The sequence below is a fragment of the Globicephala melas genome, chromosome 9 (genome assembly GCF_963455315.2).
Source record: "Globicephala melas chromosome 9, mGloMel1.2, whole genome shotgun sequence".
NCBI classification, from domain to species: domain Eukaryota; kingdom Metazoa; phylum Chordata; class Mammalia; order Artiodactyla; family Delphinidae; genus Globicephala; species Globicephala melas.
In genome coordinates this window covers 24165333-24173052 of record NC_083322.1, presented here as the reverse complement: position 1 = coordinate 24173052, position 7720 = coordinate 24165333, and the positions used below count along the sequence as shown (strand labels likewise).

Below are 7720 nucleotides of genomic sequence, written 5' to 3'. Positions count from 1 at the left end.
TCTTCCCACCCACACCCCCTTTCCCGCTTGGTATCTATACGTTTGTTCTCTACATCTGTGTCTCTATTTCTGCTTTGTAAATAAGATTGTCTATACCAATTTTTTCAGATTCCACATATATGCATTAATATACGATATTTGTTTTTCTCTTTCTGACTTACTTCACTCTGTATGGCAGTCTCTAGGTCCATCCATGTCTCTATAAATGACCCAAAAAACATGGAACGCTTCACGAATTTGCATGTCATCCTTGCACAAGGGCCATGCTAATCTTCTCTGTATCGTTCCAATTTTAGTATATGTGCTGCCAAAGCGAGCACTAATAAATATTTTTAAACTTTGAAAAAGTCTTAAATACTGAACTCTAAAATCTTTAATCAGTAAAATGATTTAAAAACGAGAGTTGTCAGAATGACCCAAGTAATTACTAAATCATGTTCTGTCAAAGACTCAACACCACCTATTGAAGCGATACCTGGCCTCTTAGGTACCTTTCAATACCTAGAGTCCGTGAGCATTGAGAGAGAACAATCTCCTCATTGAATAATTGCATAATTACAAATAATTGGTACTTCAGTTTTTCACAAAGTTTTGATTTCCCATTCTCTTAAAATTAAGATTGTCATTCCTATGAAAATATCCTCCTGAACCATAACCTATTCCATTTAGCATTCTCAAATCTAAATAAGGAATACACCAAAATGTTAAAAGTGGTTCTCTCTGGGCAGAGGAATTATGGATGAATTTTATTCTGGTCTTTATACTGTCGTATTAATATTTTTTTAAAAAAAATTAAGGTAAAGTTAGATAAGCATATGAGGTTCTAGTAAACCTGAGAGAAATCCATTATTATAATGTTTGCAGCCAGATCCACCATTTATAGGTAAAGAAAGATTTTTATAAATTGACATAGAATGTATTTTCAATAAACAAGATTGAACAGAGACATTTTTCCTATCACTTTTCTCTTTTCCTTCTAACATGTGACAGATGGACTGACTATATTACATGGCAATTAGGAATTATTCTCCTGAAAAAGTCAAAATAGATTTATCTTAATTGTAACAAGAGTTTTTTTTAATGTTGAAATGTTTTCTACTCTAAGTAAAGAGTATGCTTTGGAATCTACAGAGAAAATCTTTTTATAATACAGAGAGTCACTGTACATAACCCCTTGTCATGCTTAATGGTCCTCAGTTCCATGGGCTGTAACTCTCTTTGGTTGATTGGCAGTTATACTGTAATGAAAAGAGATTCATATTTTAGCTACTCATTCTTTATTGCAGCAACTGAGATTGGAGTTTTTTATTTTCCTCGCTTTGATTCTTTAAGATGTGTTTTCCTCAACATAGATTTATTTTTTTCATTTTTAAATGTTTTTCATTTAAATTTCCTTTAGGTACTTCCTGTGAATTTTATGGGCCTCCTTTCTTATTATTGCTATAGCTGTCATTTCTGAAATCAATGAAGCATAGCCTTTTATAGGGCTGACATGTACCAATCTAGTGAGCTAGAAGAAAATCTAGCAGTTTATTTCTCTACAATTTTCTACCAAAATAATGACTCTGTATATAATGTTGCTAAACGAATTTTTTGAAATCCTAAGTACGGTCTTTCTTCTTTAGGTACATTTTTGTCACTTCCCATATACCGTGCTATTATCTTCGCACTGTGGTTTAGTAGAGGAAGCACAGAGTTAGAATCAAATGCCCTGGATTAAGTTCAGTTTCCACCACTTACTAATTCTATCAATCACTTAACTTCTTTGTATTCCACATTTTTCAGCTATAAAATGGAAGTGATATTAACTACATCACAAGGATTTAAAAATAAATAATAGTAAGACCATAAAATTTTAGAGTAATTATGGTTATTGTTTTCTGTCCTGACTGAAGTGCCCCAGGTAGCATGAAGTAACTAAAGAAGGGAATGGAAAGAGTGTAATTCAAAAGAAATAAAATTTGCTTTCAGAATTAAGCGTAGAACTTTTCTTGATCACATCCTTTCTGCCACATACACACCCTTCACTTACACACTCCGTGGTTTTTATCAGCTCACAGTGTTTTCCAGGTGGTTTGGTTGGGAAGGTTCTTAGCCAGGCCTGGGAGGAGTTTCTATACTGAGTTTCTAGAGTGTGGTTGGAGGCTGGTGGTTAAAAAAAAAAAATCCTAGAAGGAAACAAAATCTAAACACTCCCTTAGCACTTCAACTATCTGTTCAACCTGTAAATTCTCCCTCCAAAAATCACTGGTACATCCTTTCCTCAAGCCACTTTTGTGGATAAGATAGGGTTTCTGAAACGGGGTAAAAAGAGATGGATGGCTATGCAGGTGTACATTTAGGTATATATAGGGTCACTTAGTTTCCTGGGAATAAATGAAGTATTGAAAAGTAAGGAACAGATGGATCTTGTGAAATGGATGAAAGACACAGTCCCAGAGAAACCTCTGGACTTGAGAAGTCAGACAGGACCATGTGTGCAGAAAGGTCTGACTCTTAGGGTAACCAGAGAAGGAGGACAAAAGTAACAGCTCTAGGCCGCTAACATGGGAATCTGAAATGGGTCTGACAATGACAGGGTGGCCCTGGTAAGAATAGATACAGGACGGATTTCTATGTAGTGGTTAGTCTCTCCTATTTCACTGTGTTCTTTCCTCTGCTAATTAAAACCTTTGTCCACCAGAGGATACTTCAGTTACCTTCATTCTCTGTGTTAAAAATCTGTTTGATGTTTTCTCAGAATTAAGAAATTGTTTTGTACTAACTGCAATTAATAACAATGGAAAAGAGCATTCCTGCAAAAGTACAGATGGATTCTGTTTGCCTAAGAGAAGAGTAAGAAAACTCTATCACATTAAAGACTCAACTCAGTCACTGCAAACATGGTCCCTCAATTTACCCACCTATGTGCAGAAGATAATAATACTCATTTTATAAGGATGTTATGATAGTGAATGGGACTAATGCTTACACAGCACTGAAAATACTGAAGTCTAATTAATTTTATGCATTTTTCCATGATATTTGTGTATGTGTGTGTGTTTTATGAAAAACACCTTGTAAAGAAAAATGAGAATGTCCAGTTGGTTGGACCAAAAGACAGAGATTAAACTACTTCTTTCTTTTTAAGTTATAAGGAAGCATTGCTATCATCTATTCTAAGAACTGCAAAGGGTTTTATGTTATTCAGAGACTAATGGAGCTACTCTATTTATTCTTTTATTAGGCCCCACCAATAGCAATAGAGAAAAATTAATTCCTTGACTCAGGAAAAATTTATTGAGCACCCATTAGGCATTATAATGGGCTCTGGAGATTTGATTTTTTTAATAAGAAATGATTCCTATCCTTGATAGAGAGAAGTCTATAAAGAAATTCTCATCTCAAACAATGAAAAAAATGTACTCATGCATTTCAAAGTTTATTCTGTGGCCTATGAAATAGAGATATAGTTTGCTCATAGAGAAGAATAATTCTGTCCCTCTACCACTATTAGTTTAAAAAACATCACACTTCTAGATCTAAACATTCCTGAAGATAAAACGTTTCAAACTAAAAAAAAAAATTAATGTGATTTTCTAAAAAAAAAAAAGAATGTATGTGAAGTACACCAGGAAAGATGATTTAATAGATTATAAGTATTAATGTTGAATTAAATTTCAACTTTAATGCTATTGAAGTAAAACCAAAGAATCCTCAGAGAACAAATTTTGCCACTGATACTGTCATTCATGAAAATGAGCCATTAAAAAGTTGTAGTTTGATAGGCATTGCATTGAATCTGTAGATTGCTTTGGGTAGTATAGTCATTTACACAATGTTGATTCTTCCAATCCAAGAACATGGTATATCTCTCCATCTGTTTGTATCATCTTTAATTTCTTTCATCAGTGTCTTATAGTTTTCTGCATACAGGTCTTTTGTCTCCTTAGGGAGGTTTATTCCTAGGTATTTTATTCTTTTTGTTGCAATGGTACATGGGAGTGTTTCCTTAATTTCTCTTTCAGATTTTTCATCATTAGTGTATAGGAATGCAAGAGATTTCTGGGCATTAATTTTGTATCCTGCTACTTTACCAAATTCATTGATTAGCTCTAGTAGTTTTCTGGTAGCATCTTTAGGATTCTCTATGTTTAGTATCATGTCATCTACAGTGACAGTTTTACTTCTTCTTTTCCGATTTGGATTCCTTTTATCTATTTCTTCTCTGATTGCTGTGGCTAAAACTTCCAAAACTATGTTGAATAATAGTGGTGAGAGTGGACAACCTTGTCTTGTTCCTGATCTTAGTGGAAATGTTTTCAGTTTTTCACCATTGAGAATGATGTTGGCTGTGGGTTTGTCATATACGGCCTATATTATGTTGAGGTAAGTTCCCTCTATGCCTATTTTCTGGAGAGTTTTTACATAAATTGGTGTTGAATTTTGTCAAAAGCTTTTCCTGCATCTATTGAGATGATCACATGGTTTTTATACTTCAATTTGTTAACATGGTATATCACACTGACTGATTTGCATATACTGAAGAATCCTTGTATTCTTGGGATAATCCCCACTTGATCCCCATGGTGTATGATCCTTTTAATGTGCTGTTGGATTCTGTTTGCTAGTATTTTGTTGAGGATTTTTGCATCTATGTTCATCAGAGATATTGGTCTGTAGTTTGGCATTTTTCACAGAACTGGAACAAAAAATTTCACAATTGGTATGGAAACACAAAAGACCCTGAATAGCCAAAACAATATTAAGAAAGAAAAACAGAGCTGCAGGAATCAGGCTCCCTGACTTCAGACTATACTACAAAGCTACAGTAATCAAGACAGTATGGGACTGGCACAAAAACAGAAATATAGATCAATGGAACAGGATAGAAAGCCCAGAGAAACATCCATGCACATATGGTCACCTTATCTTTGATAAAGAAGGCAAGAATATACAATGGAGAAAAGACAGCCTCTTCAATAAGTGGTGCTGGGAAAACTGGACAGCTACATGTAAAAGAATGAAATTAGAACACTTCCTAACACCATACACAAAAATAAACTCAAAATGGATTAAAGACCTAAATGTAAGGCCAGACACTATAAAACTCTTAGAGGAAAACATAGGCGAAACACTCTGTGACATAAATCACAGCAAGATCCTTTTTGGCCCACCTCCTAGAGAAATGGAAATAAAAACAAAAATAGAGAAATGGAACCTAATGAAACTTAAAAGCGTTTGCACAGCAAAGGAAACCATAAACAAGACGAAAAGACAACCCTCAGAATGGGAGAATATATTTGTAAATGAAGCAAATGACAAAGGATTAATCTCCAAAATATACAGGCAGCTCATGCAGCTCAATATCAAAAAAACAAACAACCCAATCCAAAAACAGGCAGAAGACCTAAATAGACATTTCTCCAAAGAAGATATACAGATTGCCAACAAACACATGAAAGGATGCTCAACATCATTCATCATTAGAGAAATGCAAATCAAAACTACAATGAGATATCACCTCACACCAATCAGAATGGCCATCAACAAAAAATCTACAAAGAATAAATGCTGGAGAGGGTGTGGAGAAAAGGGAACCCTCTGGCACTGTTGGTGGGAATGTAAATTGATACAGCCACTATGGAGGCTCCTTAAAAAACTGAAAGTAAAACTACCTTATGACCCAGCAATGCCACTACTGGGCATATACCCTGAGAAAACCATAATTCGAAAAGAGTCATGTACCACAATGTTCATTGCAGCTCTATTTACAATAGCCAGGACATGGAAGCAACCTAAGTGTCCATCAACAGATGAATGGATAAAGAAGATGTGGCACATATATACAATGGAATATTACTCAGCCCTAAAAAGGAACGAAATTGAGTTATTTGTAGTGAGGTGGATGGACCTGGAGTCTATCATACAGAGTGAAGTAAGTCAGAAAGAAGAAAACAAATACCATATGCTAACACATATATATGGAATCTTAAAAAAAGGGGAAAAAAAGGTTCTGAAGAGCCTAGAGGCAGGACAGGAGTAAAGACACAGACGTAGAGAATGGACTTGAGGACACGGGAAGGGGGAAGGGTAAGCTGGGACAAAGTGAGAGAGTAGCACTGAAATATATACACTACTAAATATAAAAGAGGTAGCTAGTGGGAAGCATCTGCATCACACAGGGAGATCAGCTCATGCTTTGTGATCACCTAGAGGGGTGGGATACAGAGGGTGGGAGGGAGACACAAGCGGGAGGGGATATGGGGATATATGTATACATATAGCTGATTCACTTTGTTATACAGCAGAAACTAACACAACATTGTAAAGCAATTATACTTCAACAAAGATGTTTTAAAAAAAACTGATAAAGAAAAATAGCAGTAGTTCGAGGGCCATCATTGATGTCTAGCAATACCAAATAAATATCAACCACTCTAGGTAATAAAGGTTTTATCTTCCCTAACATGGGTGTCCCAAGCTAAATGTTCACCACTTTTTTTTTTTTTTTTTTTTTTTTGATGTACGCGGGCCTCTCACTGTTGTGGCCTCTCCCGTGCGGAGCACAGGTTCCGGACGCACAGGCCCAGGGGCCATAGCTCACGGGCCCAGCCGCTCCACGGCATGTGGGATCCTCCCGCACCGGGGCATGAACCCGTGTCCCCTGCATCAGCAGGCAGACTCTCAACCACTGCGCCACCAGGGAAGCCCTGTTCACCACTTTTATGCAGACTCCTCTGTCAATGAAATCTTCCTGCCATACTATGGAGAGGAACATCCTGTCACATTGCTCACTAATTGGTCCATACCTAGGACCTCTCAGCAGCACACCACAGATGATGCAGTAGATTTTGCTTTAAAATAAAAGAATCACTTCTGGACCTGGGAGTAATTTAGGAAACACATTAGCAACACCCTCAGCAATCTCATACTTCACAAACAAAATGATGGAGCTTTTTAATAGGAGGAATAGACCAAAATGAGTCTTCAATTAGACACAAGCCTTCAAAATCACAGACAGTTCTAATCACTTTAAAGCTACTAAATTTGCCCCAATAAGGCAAAATATCATGAAATCACCAGCATCAACAAACATTTCTTCAGTGTCTATGGTGAATAAAAACATAATGCATGATGTTAGGGATACACAGAGAAATGGAACACAACATCTGACCTCAAAGGGTTTGTAAGATAATTGAGAAAGAGAACACAGACATTTTAAAGTGAAGTGAAATACAAGGTAGCACGAGGAAAACTACAGCACTAGATGAGCATTTAATCTAAAGGGATGGGCAGGGGGAGCAGCATTTAACTAAGGTGCATTATATGTCCCTAAGCCAATCACTGACCAGCGTGCTCTACATAGTTACATGCTTAATTTGAGTTTTAAGATAATAGACTCTATCCTAAGGAAATAACCCAATATTTAAGCAAAACTTCAGGCACAGAATGTTCTAAAACATTATTCATCACCACTGAATAACTGGAAACAATCTAAATATTTAATAGAGTTTTGATTCAACTACACAGAAAAATTATACACAGCCATTAGAGGAGATATTTACAAATCATTATGAGAAAATACTAACTCTAGTACACTGGTACACTAACTCAAAAGTACAGAAACTGTATACGCTTTACGATCTCAACTTTGTACCTTAAAAAACTATGAAATATTAAACTAATTATTTACTCTGAAAATTAGTAAATAAAGAAAATCATTAGGCACTTACCCTGT

General features: G+C 35.9%; 1 non-coding gene across 1 annotated transcript; it reads right to left on the bottom strand.

The window, feature by feature from the left end:
- Window positions 1-213: 213 nt before the first annotated feature.
- On the bottom strand, window positions 214-320 carry LOC115851974 (U6 spliceosomal RNA). Its single transcript, XR_004038989.1, has one exon. It is a non-coding gene; the product is annotated as a U6 spliceosomal RNA (small nuclear RNA).
- Window positions 321-7720: the final 7400 nt, after the last annotated feature.